The sequence below is a fragment of the Nicotiana sylvestris genome, chromosome 6, assembly GCF_000393655.2.
Source record: "Nicotiana sylvestris chromosome 6, ASM39365v2, whole genome shotgun sequence".
Lineage (NCBI taxonomy): Eukaryota > Viridiplantae > Streptophyta > Magnoliopsida > Solanales > Solanaceae > Nicotiana > Nicotiana sylvestris.
This window is the reverse complement of record NC_091062.1, coordinates 133,695,560-133,710,685: the sequence shown is the minus strand read 5'-3', so window position 1 is coordinate 133,710,685 and position 15,126 is coordinate 133,695,560.

Sequence of the window (15,126 nt, the reverse complement as noted above, 5' to 3'; positions counted from 1 at the left end):
AAGAAGGTAGAGGTTGAGGATATAACAGAGACATTCCCGGATGAACAATTACTGGCAATGACAATGGAGGAGACACCTTGGTATGCTGATATTGCTAATTATTTAGCAAGTGGTATTGTACCTTATGAACTCTCCTCAATTCAAAAGAAAATGTTCTTTCGTGATTGTCGGTATTATTATTGGGATGAACCTCTATTGTTTAAAATATGTGTAGATAACATGATTCGGCGGTGTATCCCCGAGAAAGATCAACATTCTATTTTGCAGGCTTGCCATGCTTCACCATATGGTGGACACTTTGGAGGAATTTAGACAGCAGCTAAGGTGTTGGAGTCAGGCTTGTACTGGCCTACTCTGTTCAAGGATGCCCATGCTTGGGTTAAAAGCTGCGATGAATGCCAAAGAGCTGGCAACATATCTCGTATACACGAGATGCCAATGACCACAATTCAAGAGATGGAGATTTTTGACATGTGGGGGATTGACTTCATGGGGCCATTCGTCAGCTCGTATGGTAACAAGTACATATTGGTAGCAGTTGACTATATCTCTAAGTGGGTCGAAGCAGTGGCTCTCCGGACCAATGATGCCAAGGGGGTACTAGCCTTTCTAAAGAAGAATATTTTCACGCGTTTTGGTACCCCAAGAGCAATACTCAGTGATGGTGGAACCCATTTTTGTAATAGAGCATTCGCACGACTGTTGGAAAAATATGAAGTTCATCATAAAGTGACCACCCCGTACCACCCACAATCGAGCGGTCTAGTTGAAGTGTCCAACAGGCAGATTAAAAGTGTCCTCACAAAAACAATGAATGCAACAAGGACTGACTGGGCAAAGAAATTGAATGATGCATTGTGGGCATACAGAACAGCCTTCAAAACCCCAATTGGTATGTCACCGTACAAGTTGGTGTTTGGCAAGGCATGCCACCTCCCTGTTGAGCTAGAGTATAAAGCACTTTGGGCATTGCGGCAGTTAAACTTAAACATGGAGACAACAGGTACTAATAGAATCACTGGGTTACATGAGCTAGAGGAATTCAGGTTCCAGGTCTTTGAGAGTGCTAGATTATACAAAGAAAGGATGAAATTAATGCATGATAGGAACATCTTGGATCGAAACTTCAAACCCGGAGATCTAATGTTGTTATACAACTCGAGATTGAGATTGTTCCCAAGTAAGTTAAAGTCCCGATGGTCAGGACCCTTCAGAGTGGTGCAATTGTTCTTGAGTGGAGCTATAAAGATTGAATGAGAAGATGGGACAAACTGTGGTAAATGGGCAAAGGTTGAAACATTACCTTGGCATGGCTGAAGAAAAAGGGGATAAAGTGGTAATCACTTTGGGAGAGCCCTAGTGCACGGATGAGGAGTGATGATCAAATGCTTGCATCGTGCCGCGACGTTAAATCAGGCGCTGCATGGGAGGCAACCCACGAGTGTGTTGTTAGTGTGTTCATGTAACTTCATATATTAAAAAAAAATCAGCGCCAGCACCGCGACCGCGGTGAACCACGGTGGAAGGCAAACATTCTGCCTCAGATTTTTCATCTTACTGCGACCGCGATGGATCGCGGTAAACCGCGGTGAGGCGTAAACTTTCTGCCTCAGATTTTGAAACCCACCGCGGCCGCGGTGGACCGCGGTCGGTCCCAGGTAATTTTAATTTTTTTATTTTTTTCGTTTTTCTTATTTCTTTTCCTCCTCTTTTAATTTTACAACCCAACCCCCCCCTCTTAAACCCAAAACACCGATCCCCTCCCCCATATTTCCAATTTCTCTCCCTCCCTAAACCCTAACCCCTCCAATACTCTCTCCTTCTTCTTCTTCTTCCCTCATACTAATATCCCCCACTTCCATTCCTCTCCCCATTCTTCAACTACGGTATGTTCCTCACCTCTTCTTTCTCTTTTCTTTAGTATTGTGTTGTAGTTTATGTAATTTTATGTTGTGTTGGGATGTACTTGTTGGTATACTCTTTTTCTTCTTGTTTTTGCTTTTCAATTTCGTTTTTGAGTTTGATTGGTGAAGGGGCTGTGCATTGCATGTTTGAACGGTGTTATTGGTGGGTGATTGAATGAAGTAAGTGTGGGGTGTGTTGATGTGGTAGTATACTTGATTGGGGAGGAGCTTTGATCTACCCATGAGGGCTATACGTGTCTGGATAGTGCCTTGCTCACAAGGTGTTTGGGAAATTGCCCCAATAGAGATATAAGGAGCTATTGTGACATGGTTATGGTGAAGTCTGAGTAACCATACATAGTCACATATTTTACGCACTCACTAATAGGCGTTTCATTGTATGACAGGTACAATGAGTTCTTCCAAGAAGAGACAAAACACCGGACCCTCCATTAGTGAACCGAGAAGCTCCTCACGAGCTAGGAGCCAAGCCAATGCACCTCAGTTTGATAGCACTCAGTTTGTATCCAGGGCAGCAGAGGATAGGTATAACTAGAAAGCAGCCAAGAAGCTACAACCTGAGGTGCACATTGATCGAATGGCTTTGGAGGTAGAATGCCCTAATATGTTTAATGAGCTGCGGCGGTGTCAGCTGGACATCTTCTTCGAGGTACCGGAGGAGGCTAATGTTCAACTAGTAAGGGAGTTCTATGCGAACTTGCTAGAACATGAGAATGGGGTTGTGATGGTGCGCAATACCCCGGTAAATGCATCCCTTGATGCCATCCACAGGGTATACAGGCTGCCTGTGTTTCGGGGTGAATTTGATCCTTATCGTACTTTTAGCGGAACACGTGCCTTGTGGGGCACTCTTCTTGATACTATCTGTGTGCCGGACGGAGAACACCTATAGATCAAGCACAGGATTACTCTCAACTCCCACTGTCTGAACTGGGAGGCCAAGAGTTGGCTCACCATTGTCAACAGTTGATTGTTGCCATCCAGCAACACGATAGATGTTAATCTACCACAGGCATCCGCAATCCACTGTTTTATGTCCCACAGTGATTTTGATGTGGCTCGGCTCATTCATGAAGAGATGTTCATTCGATCACCTAAGCTAACCAAGGGCCACTACTTCCCTTCGCTGATCACTCGGCTGTGCCGTATTGCTCGAGTCCCCGAAGACTCTCGGGTTGATGGGAGATTGCCACTAAAAGCCCCGTTCCGGGCAAGAAAAATTGGAATTGGATGAGAGTCGGTGGTGAATGTTGATGACTCTGATGATGCTGAGGTTCCCCCTCCTCTGAGTTTGATGTGGCAGGCCCATCACAGCCACGCCGGAGCACCCGTATGACAGCTTTGGAGCAGGATATGGCTAGGTTGTGTACCTCAGTCACTAATTTGGGTGTCCGTGTTGATGCGGTGGCTGAGAGGAAAGTGAAATCGGAGAAGAAATTCTTGGGCTGGTCGAGAGCGCTGGGACGTGCGTGCAACGTGAACCCAGACACTGTCTCCGATCAAGAGTGAGCCTTCAGGGAAGTTCCTTAACCTCACTGTTCTTTAAATTTTAAGTCATGGGGACATGTCTTCATTTTAAGTGTGGGGTGGGGATACTTCATTGTATGTTTGTAATTGTAATAATTGACTATTTGATGTTGGTTGATTTGTCTTGCTTGGATTGTTTTGATGTAGATAATAGTTCATTAGGAAAGCTAAAATAGTAAGTGACTTGTCCCAACGACGGATCTCTTTTGGCAAGGTTCTTGAGGGACTAAGTCAGAAAAAAATTGGAATATGGAGAGTTTCCTGATGACGGATCCGTTAGACAATTTTCTTGAGGGAAGTAGTCTAGAGAAAAGACCAAAAAGATTTTTTATTTTATTTTTAGGTAGTGTAGTAACTCCCCTTTGGTTTTTCTTTGGGCCACGGTTCTTTTCTAAGGGTTTAGCTTGAATCGGGTATAGGTAGTTTTTGTTTTTGTTCTTTTTAGTTTTAGGTTAGGATTAATGGGCTACGAGCGAAAAATCAATTTTTTACACCTGAACTGTGATGACCCGGCCAGTCGTCTCATGAGTTACCGCTCTGATTTCCCCATTTCAGCTTCTTTACGCTTCGTTATCCCTGTTTTATGTGATCGGGTTGACTAGTTTGAGTTCGGAGAGGATTTTGGTAAGGAATGAGACACTTAGTCTCTTTTAAGAAGGCTTAAGTTGGAAAAGTCAACCGGATGTTGACTTATGTGTTAGAGGGATCGGATATGAGTTCCGATGGATCGGTTATCTTTGGGAGGTGATTTGTGACTTAGGAGTGCAATCGGAATGGATTTTGGAGTTGTAGAGAAGATTTAGGCTTGAATTGGCGAAATTGATATCTTGGCAAATTCCGGTTGATAGGCGAGATTTTGATATAGGGGTCGGAATGGAATTCCGAGAGTTGCACTAGCTTAGTTGTGTCATTTGGGTTGTGTGTGCAAAATTTCAGGTCATTCGGACAAGATTTGATAGACCTTTTGATCGAAAGCATAAGTTAAGAGTTTTTGGAGTTCTTAGGCTTGAATCCTATGTTAAATTGGTGATGTGATGTTGTTTTAAGCGTTCCGAAGTGTTGAATAAGTTTGAACGATGTCATGGGATGCATTGGTACAATTAGTTTGAAGTTTCGGGGGTCCCGGGTAGGTTCCGGATGTTTTAGGCCGAAAATCATAGTTGTAGCAGGTCCAGGAGGGTTGTAGGCCCCGGAACTCACCCACGCGGTCCGCACAAAAATGAGTGCGCCTGCGGTGAGTGCTATGCAGACCGCACAAAAGCGGGTGCGGCCGCGGTAGGTGTCGCGCGGACTGCACAAAAGCGGGCTCGGCCGCGGTGAAGAACCTTCCCGCTGGTCCAACTTCGGATGCTCATATCTTTTGATATACAAGGAATTTTGAGGTGATTCAAAAACAAACATTATAACCCTTTGTGTCTAGTTTCCATAAAGGTAAAAATATTGCAATTTGGACATCTGTAGAAAAAGTTATAGCCAAAATACTAAAGCCTATCACTGCAGAGGGAGGCCTGTGCGGCCGCAGTCATTTTTGCGCGGACCGCACCGGCTTGTGCGAACCGCGGTCGATTTGGTGTGGCTCGCGGTAGCTGAAATCTGAGGGGGTACCTATAAATACAAGGTTTTGGGTTTCATTTAATATTTTGGCCTAGAGAGCTCGGATTTTGGCGATTTTTCTAAGGTTTTTCAAGAAATTCATTGGGGTAAGTGATTTTAACTTAGATTTGGCTTGAATACATGATTCTATCACTGAATTCATCATTAATTTGTGATTTGGGATGGAATTTGGGAAGAAAATTGTGAAACCTTTCAAAAATGTAAAATGATAATTTGAAGGACCAAATGGTATCGAAATTGGATAATTTTGGTATGGTTAGACTTGTGAGGGTATGAGGATTCTGAAAATGTAAATTTTACCCGATTCCGAGACGTGGCACCGGGGCTCGGGCTATGTTCCCTTAGCATATTGTGACCTATTCGTTCTGATTTTAGATAGATTCGACGCGCGTGGAGGCCAATTTGAGAGGCAAGGGCATAACGAGCTAGAGTTTTGGCCAGTTTGAGGTGAGTAATGATTTTAAATGATATCTTGAGGGTTTGAAACCCTAGATTTGCACAACGTAGTGCTATACTAAGTTGAGATACACGATGTGCATGCCGCAACAATTATATAGCGCTTGGGATGAAGGAGCCACTCCGGAGTCTGCACACCCCCAGTGAGCGCAGTCGACTATTATTATGATGGATCGGGCTGTACGCCACAGCGATATACAGATCGGGCTGCACACCGCAACGGTATATATATTTATTGATTTGGTTATCGTGAGAAGTATATGAATTGAGAACTGAGGATAAGAACGAATAAATGAACTGAAATGCTTGAGGAGTTGATTTATACTGATTATATCTGTTTTACCTGGTTTAAAGAATTTCACATGATTTCCTCATTCACTGTTGCTTAAATGATTTTACTGTTTTGATATAGAACTGCTTAGTGCCTTCACGCGATTTCATACTGTCAGCCATTATTTATTGTTATTACTCACTGAGTTGGAGTACTCACATTACTCCCTGCACCATGTGTGCAGGTACAGGTATTCCTGAGGCATAGAGCGAGCTTTCCTACCGTTCTGTTTTCATCGGAGTTATCGAGGTAGCTGCATGACGTTCACAGACCCGATTTCTCCTTCTATCTCCACTTATTATTCCACATTTTAGACATATTTCTGTATTAGATTGTTGAAACCTTGAATTAGAGGCTCAGACTTGTGACACCAGATCAGTGGGTTGTTTTACATAGATTTTTTGTGATTATGGATTCCGCACATTTCATCTGTTAAAATTCATACTTCTATTTATATTAAATTGGTATTAAATCCCAAAAATTGGTATTGAATTATAAAGAAAGAGATTGTGAGATGTTAATTGGTCGGGTTTGCCTAGCATTGTGTTGGGCGCCATAACGGCCGGGGTTGGGGTCGTGACAAGTTGGTATCAGAGCCTAGGTTACTTGGTCTCGCGAATCATGAGCCGGCTTAGTAGAGTCTCGCGGATCGGTACGGAGACATCTGTATTTATCCTCAAGAGGCTGTAGAACCTTTAGGAAAACTTCATATTCTTGAAACTCTTGTTGTGCGAACTTGTTGATCCGAGTGCTAAACTTCCGTTATTCTATTCTCTCGCAGATGGAGAGGACTCGCGCTACCGGACGAGGTGGACGACCACCAGTGCCACCCTCCAAGGTCACCAGAGGCCGTGGGCGCGGTCATGGCCGTGTTTGAGGCAGAGTAGTGAGGGCAGCACCTATTGATCCACCAGCTGCCCCAACTCCGGATCAGGCTCCAGCAGCAGCACCGGTTCAGGAACCAGTAGTGTCCATCGTTATTCCGGGTCTACAGGAGGCCTTGGCACAGATCTTGACAGTTTGCACAGGCCTGGCTCAGGCAATTTCAGCCACCACAGTAGCAGCTACTTCACAGGCCGGGGGAGGCAATCAGACCCCCACTGCTCGCACACCTTAGCAGGTAGTGCAGGGACTACAGACACGGGGCGCACCTCCAGCTCAGCTGGTTGCACCAGCTCGGGAGTTTGTTGTGCCAATCATGTCGGACGATGAGCAACGTCGTCTTGAGAGGTTTGGTAGACTCCAGCCTCCGTCATTCAGTGGTCTTGAGGGCGAGGATGCCCAGGGTTTTCTTGATAAGTATCAGCAGATGCTCTATACAGCAAGGATTCTTGAGTCTAGTGTGGTGGCATTTACTACTTTTCAGTTTACGGGGGCTGCCTTCACTTGGTGGGAGGCGTATAAGAGGTGTAGGCCAGTTGGTGCAGCGCCCCTGACTTAGCAGGAGTTCTCCACTCTCTTCTTGGAGAAGTATGTACTGCAACCTCGCAGAGAGGAGTTGTGTAGGCAGTTTGAGTGGCTAAAGTAGGGAGATATGATTGTGTCACAGTATGAGGCGAGGTATTCCGAGTTGGCTCGTCATGCCGTTTGGATGGTTCCAACCGATCGGGAGAGGATCAGGAGATTTGTGGATGGCCTTAACTACCATCTCCGTATCTTGATTACTAAAGAGAGGGTATTGGGTGCTACATTCGAGGAGGTGGTTGATATTGCTCGAGAGATTGAGATGGTTCGCCGTCAGGATAGAGAGGAGAGGGAGGCCAAGAGGCCTCAAGGCTCTGGTAGTTTCAGTGGTGCTCCTTCGAGGGGCCAGTTCCAGTAGGGTAAAGGTCATTCTTTTAGGCCCGCTCAGTTGGCCCGTCCAGAGTATCGTGGGGCATCCTCAAGTCGTGGTTATCATGGGTCGCAGCAGGGCCAGTCATCACTCAGCGCCCTTCCAACTCAGAGTTCACCTCGTGCCCCATCAGTCCAGGGTTCTTCCATGGCAGGTCCTTCTTCTGGCCATTCTGGTGCCAGGGGTTCCTTTCAGTCCCCATCTCCAGCACCGGGTAGTTGTTACAAGTGCGGAGAGTTTGGAATATGAGGAGGCAGTGTCCTCGACTTCGTGATGGTCAGTATCAGCAAAGGGGTCAGCCCTCAACTTCTGCTCCAGTTACTTCACCACCCGCCCAGCCAGCTAGGGGTGGAGGTCAAGCAGCCAGGGGTCACCCTAGAAGGGGAGATCGATCAGGTGGTGGATAGGCTCGTTTCTATGCACTCCCAGGTAGACCCGATGCTATTGTTTCAGATGCTGTTATCACAGGTATTGTTTTAGTCTGCCACAAAGATGCCTCTGTATTATTTGATCCCGGTTCCACCTTTTCTTATGTGTCATCATATTTTGCTCGTTATTTGGGCATGCCCCGTGAGTTTCTTATTTTACCTGTTCATGTATCTACCCTGGTGGGCGATACTGTTGTTGTAAACCGTGTGTATCGGTCATGTATGGTGACTATTGGGGGTCTGGAGACCCGAGTTGATCTATTACTATTGAGCATGGTAGACTTTGATGTTATTTTGGGCATGGATTGGTTATCTCCGTGTCATGCTATTCTAGACTGTCATGCTAAGACAGTCACTTTGGCTATGCCGGGTGTACCACGGATCGAGTGGCGTGGTGTGACTGATTATATCCCTAGTAGAGTGATCTCTTTCTTGAAGGCCCAACGTATGGTTGGGAAAGGTTGTCTTTCATATCTAGCGTTTGTGAGGGATGTTGGAACTGAGAGTCCTAGCATCGATTTGGTCCCAGTTGTGAGGGATTTTCCCGATGTGTTCCCTGCAGACCTGTCGGGCATGCCACCGAACAGGGATATTGATTTTGGTATTGACCTGGTGCCGGGAACTCAGCCCATTTCTATTCCGCCATATCGTATGGCACCAGCAGAGTTGAAGGAATTGAAATTACAGCTTCAGGAACTCCTAGATAAGGGGTTCATTCGGCCTAGTGTGTCCCCTTGGGGTGTACCAGTTTTGTTTGTGAAGAAGAAAGATGGCACGATGAGAATGTGCATTGATTATAGGCAATTTAACAAAGTAACAATTAAGAACAAGTATCCCTTGCCTCGCATTGATGATTTATTTGATCAGCTTCAGGGAGCGAGAGTGTTCTCCAAGATTGATCTCCGTTCAGGCTATCACCAGTTGAAGATCAGGGATTCAGATATTCTTAAGACTGCTTTCAAGACCAGATATGGTCATTATGAGTTTCTTGTTATGTCTTTCGGGCTAACCAATGCCTCAGCAACATTCATGCATTTGATGAACATCGTGTTCCGGCCTTATCTTGATTCGTTCGTTATAGTGTTCATTAATGATATCCTGGTGTTCTCGTGTAGTCAAGAGGAGCACACGGAACATTTGAGAGTTGTGTTGCAGAGATTGAGGGAGGAGAAGCTTTATACAAAGTTCTTCAAGTGTGAGTTTTGGCTCAGTACAGTGGCTTTCTTGGGACACGTGGTGTCCAGCGAGGGTATACAGGTTGATCTGAAGAAGATAGAGGCGGTTCAGAGTTGGCCCAGACCATCCTCAGCCATAGAGATTCATAGCTTTCTTGGGTTGGTAGACTATTATCGCCGGTTTATTCAGGGATTCTCATCTATCACATCGCCCTTGACCAAGTTGACTCAGAAGGGTGTTTCTTTTGTATGGTCGGACGAGTATGAGGAGAGCTTTCAGAAGCTCAAGACAGCTTTGACCACAACTCCAGTATTGGTTTTTCCATCAGCTTCGGGTTCATATACCGTGTATTGTGATGCTTCGAGAGTTGGGATTGGTTGTGTATTGATGCAGGGGGGTAGAGTTATTGCTTATGCTTCTCGTCAGTTGAAGCCCCATGAGAAGAACTACTCTATTCATGACTTAGAGTTGGCTGCTATAGTTCATGCCATAAAGATTTGGAGGCACTACTTATATGGCGTATCTTGTGAGGTATTCACTAATCATCGCAGTCTTCAGCATTTGTTTAAACAAAAGGACCTTAACTTGAGGCAGCGGAGATGGCTAGAATTGCTTAAAGATTGTGATATTACTATTCTGTATCATCCGGGAAAGGCCAATGTAGTGGCTGATGCTTTGAGCCGGAAGGCGGTGAGCATGGGGAATTTGGTGTACATTCCAGTTGGGGAGAGGCCCCTTGCAGTTGATGTTCAAACCTTGGCTAATCGGTTTGTGAGACTAGATATTTCTGAGACTAGTCGGGTGTTGGCTTGTGTGGTTTCTCGGTCTTCCTTATATGATCGCATTAGAGAGCACCAGTATGATGATCTGCATTTGCTTATCCTTAAGGACAGGGTTCAGCATGACGATGCCAGATATGTGACCATTGGTGATAATGGCTTGTTGAAGATGCAGGGCCGGATCTGTGTGCCCAATGTGGATGGGATTAGAGAGTTGATTCTGGAGGAGGCCAATAGCTTGCGGTATTCTATTCATCCAGGTGCCGCGAAGATGTATCAGGATTTGAGGCAGCACTATTGGTGGAGAAGAATGAAGAAAGATATTGTGGGATTTATAGCTCGGTGTCTCAATTGTCAGCAGGTGAAATATGAGCATCAGAGACCGGGTGGCTTGCTTCAACAGATGGTTATTCCCGAGTGGAAGTGGGAAAGGATCACTATGGACTTTGTGGTTGGACTTCCTCGGACTTTGAAGAAGTTTGATGCTATTTGGGTGATTGTGGATCGGCTGACCAAGTCCGCGCACTTCATTCCTGTGTGTACTACCTATTCTTCAGAGCAGTTGGCAGGGATTTATATCCGGGAGATTGTTCGGTTGCATGGTGTTCCGGTTTCCATCATCTCAGATAGAGGTACTCAGTTTACTTCGCAGTTTTGGAGAGCCGTGCAGAGAGAGTTGGGTATTCAGGTAGAGTTGAGCACAACGTTTCATCCTCAGACGGACGGACAATTCGAGCGCACTATTCAGATACTGGAGGACATGTTGCGTGCCTGTGTTATTGATTTCGGAGGTTCTTGGGATGAGTTTCTGCCACTTGCAGAGATTTCCTACAACAACAGCTATCAGTCCAGCATTCAGATGGCACCATATGAGGCCTTGTATGGGAGACGGTGTAGATCTCCAGTTGGTTGGTTCGAGCCTGGCGAGGCTAGGATGTTGGGAACAGACTTGGTTCAGGATGCCTTAGAGAAAGTGAAGGTGATTCAGGAAAGACTTCGTACAACACAGTCGCGTCAGAAGAGTTATGCAGACCGGAAGGTTTGAGATGTGTCTTACATGGTTGGTGAAAATGTTTTGCTGAAGGTTTCACCCATGAAGGTTGCTATGAGATTCGGAAAGAGAGGGAAGTTGAGCCCGCAGTTCATTGGACCATTTGAGGTACTTAGGAGGATAGGGGAGGTGGCTAATATGCTGGACTTGCCACCCAGCCTGTCGAGTGTGCATCTGGTATTCCATGCGTCTATGCTCTGGAAGTATGTTGGGGGTCCGTCTCATGTTTTAGACTTCAGCACGGTTTAGTTGGATGATGATTTGACCTTTGATGTGGAGCCAATAGCTATTTTGGATCGTCAGGTTCGCAAGTTGAGGTCAAAGGATATAGCTTCAGTGAAAGTGTAGTGGAGAGGTCGGCCCGTGGAGGAGGCTATTTGGGAGACTAAGCGGGATATGCGGAGCAGATATCCTCACCTATTCGAGGCTTCAGGTATGTTTCTTGACTCGTTCGAGGACGAATGTTTGATTAAGTTGGGGAGGATATGACGACTCGGCCAGTCGTCTCATGAGTTACCGCTCTGTTTTCCCCATTTCAGCTTTTTTACGCTTCGTTATCCGTGTTTTATGTGATCGGGTTGATTAGTTTGAGTTCGGAGAGGATTTTGGTAAGGAATGAGACACTTAGTCTCTTTTAAGAAGGCTTAAGTTGGAAAAGTCAACCGAATGTTGACTTATATGTTAGAGGGATCGGATATGAGTTCTGATGGCTTGATTAGCTTCGGGAGGTAATTTGTGACTTAGGAGCGCGATCAGAATGGGTTTTGGAGTTGTAGAGAAGATTTAGGCTTGAATTGGCGAAATTGATATCTTGGCAAATTCCGGTTGATAGGCGAAATTTTGATATAGGGGTCGGAATGGAATTCCGAGAGTTGCAGTAGCTTCGTTGTGTCATTTGGGATGTGTGTGCAAAATTTCAGGTCATTCGGACGAGATTTGATAGACCTTTTGATCGAAAGCATAAGTTAAGAGTTCTTGGAGTTCTTAGGCTTGAATCCTATGTTAAATTGGTGATTTGATGTTGTTGGAAGCGTTCCGAAGTGTTGAATAAGTTTGAACGATGTCATGGGATGCGTTGGTACAATTAGTTTGAAGTTTCGGGGGTCCCGGGTAGGTTCCGAATGTTTTAGGCCGAAAATCATAGTTGTAGCAGGTCCAGGAGGGTTGCAGGCCCTGGAACTCACCCACGCGGTCCGCACAAAAATGAGTGCGCCCGCGGTGAGTGCTGTGCGGACCGCACAAAAGCGGGCACGGCCGCGGTAGGTGTCGCGCGGACCGCACAAAAGCGGGCTCGGCCGCGGTGAAGAACCTTCCCGCTGGTCCAACTTCAGATGCTCATATCGTTTGATATACAAGGAATTATTAGGTGATTCAAAAACAAACATTATAATCCTTCGTGTCTAGTTTCCATAAAGGTAAAGATATTGCAATTTGGACATCTGTAGAAAAAGTTATGGCCAAAATACTAAAGCCTATCACTGCAGAGGGAGGCCTGTGCGGCCGCGATCATTTTTGCGCGGACCGCACCGGCTTGTGCGAACTGCGGTCGATTTGGTGCGGCTCGCGGTAGCTGAAATCTGAGGGGGTACCTATAAATACAAGGTTTTGGGTTTCATTTAATATTTTGACCTAGAGAGCTCGGATTTTGGCGATTTTTCTAAGGTTTTTCAAGAAATTCATCGGGGTAAGTGATTTTATCTCAGATTTGGCTATAATACATGATTCTATCACTGAATTCATCATTAATTCGTGATTTGGGATGGAATTTGGGAAGAAAATTGTGAAACCTTTCAAAAATATAAAATGATGATTTGAAGGACCAAATGGTATCGGAATTGGATAATTTTGGTATGGTTAGACTTGTGAGGGTATGAGGATTCTGAAAATGTAACTATTACCCGATTCCGAGACGTGGGCCCAGGGCTCTTGTTTTGCTAATTTTGGGATTTTTGATATTCTTCGAATGTTTTCGCTTGGGCTATGTTCCCTTAGCATATTGTGACCTATTTGTTCTGATTTTAGATAGATTCGACGTGCGTGGAGGCCAATTTGAGAGGCAAGGGCATAACGAGCTAGAGTTTTAGCCAGTTTGAGGTGAGTAATGATTTTAAATGATGTCCTGAGGGTTTGAGACCCCGGATTTGCACAACGTAGTGCTATACTAAGTTGAGATACACGCTGTGTGACGAGCGTGAGGTTCAATGCTATGGGGATTGTGACTTGGTCCATCCCGAATGATATTGTACTACATTTTTGATTGAGACATATACTTTATTATTGTGAATTGGGCTTGTTGCCATGCTTGGGGCCTTGTGTCGACCTGTAGATCCCTTAGGGGATTTTTGACTGGTTTTCCTCACTTATTTTGTTAAAGAATTTATATCCTCAGTCATGTTTCCAATTGTTTAAGAATGATATGGACCAGATTTTTGAAATGTTAATCATAAATAGTAAGAGATATGAGGGCTGAGATCCCGACCGTACATTATGCTCGAGAGGCTGTGATTTTTAAATGACTGAGAGGGGTCGGGGACCCAATATGAGGATATTTTATATGATATGGATCGGGCTGCACGTCGCAGAAATTACTTATATGGATCGGGATGCACGCCGCAACAATTATATAGCGCTTGGGATGAAGGAGCCCCTACGGAGTCTGCACACCCCCAGTGAGTGCAGTCGACTATTATTATGATGGATCGGGCTGTATGCCACAACGATATACGGATCGGGCTGCACGCCGCATCGGTATATATATTTATTGATTCGGTTATCGTGAGAAGTATATGAATTGAGAACTAAGGATAAGAACGAATAAATGAACTGAAATGCTTGAGGAGTTGATTTATACTGATTATATCTGTTTTACCTGGTTTAAAGAATTTCACATGATTTCCTCATTCACTGCTGCTTAAATGATTTTACTGTTTTGATATAGAACTGCTTAGTGCCTTTACGTGATTTCATACTGTCAGCCATTATTTATTGTTATTACTCACTAAGTCGGAGTATTCACATTACTCCCTGCACCATGTGTGCAGGTACAAGTATTCCTGAGGCATAGAGCGAGCTTTCCTGCCGTTCTGTTTTCATCGGAGTTATCGAGGTAGCTGCATGGCGTTCGCAGACCCGATTTCTCCTTTTATCTCCACTTATTATTCCGCATTTTAGACATATTTCTGTATTAGATTGTTGAAACCTTGAATTAGAGGCTCATACTTGTGACACCGGATTAGTGGGCTGTTTTACAGAGATTATTCGTGATTATGAATTTCGCACATTTCATCTATTAAAATTCATACTTCTATTTATATTAAATTGGTATTAAATCCCGAAAATTGGTATTGAATTATAAAGAAAGAGATTGTGAGATGTTAATTGGTCGGGCTTGCCTAGCATTGTGTTGGGCGCCATCACGGCCGGGGTTGGGGTCGTGACAAGAACACAATAGATACTAGAGTGTAACGCCTAGCTTCATTGGTTAAATCCTGTTAGAGTGCCTTAAAATTGTACGTTTGTATCTAACTTGAACACTAAAAAGAGAATGTCTTGATAACCCAATCCGGAGTGAGTCATGTGCCATGTGTGTGTGAGTTTTACTGTATTCCATGTTTCATATTTGATGCCTAGAACTTGCCCTGTGTGTTTGCAAAGCGAAATAGTAGTTTCTTTCAGTTTTAGAAGTGATATAGGCATTTCTTTGTTGAGCCAGATATATAAAGTAAACCCACCTGAATGCAATACATCGTAGTTAACCCCGTTGAGCCTATAAGCTTATTTCTTTGGCAACCACATTGCGAACCTTACCCAATTGTTTGAATAGCTTTCCGTTTGAACCCTTTTACCTCCCAATAAGCACTTGAATGGTAATGGAAGTATGCAAAAGTAAAAGTGTGGGGTGGTGGTTTGGTTTTTGAGTGGAACCATTGAGATAGAGCAAAGGTGTGGAAACTGAAGCATAAAAAAAGAAAAAAAAAAGAAGAAAAATATGGGTTATAAACAATG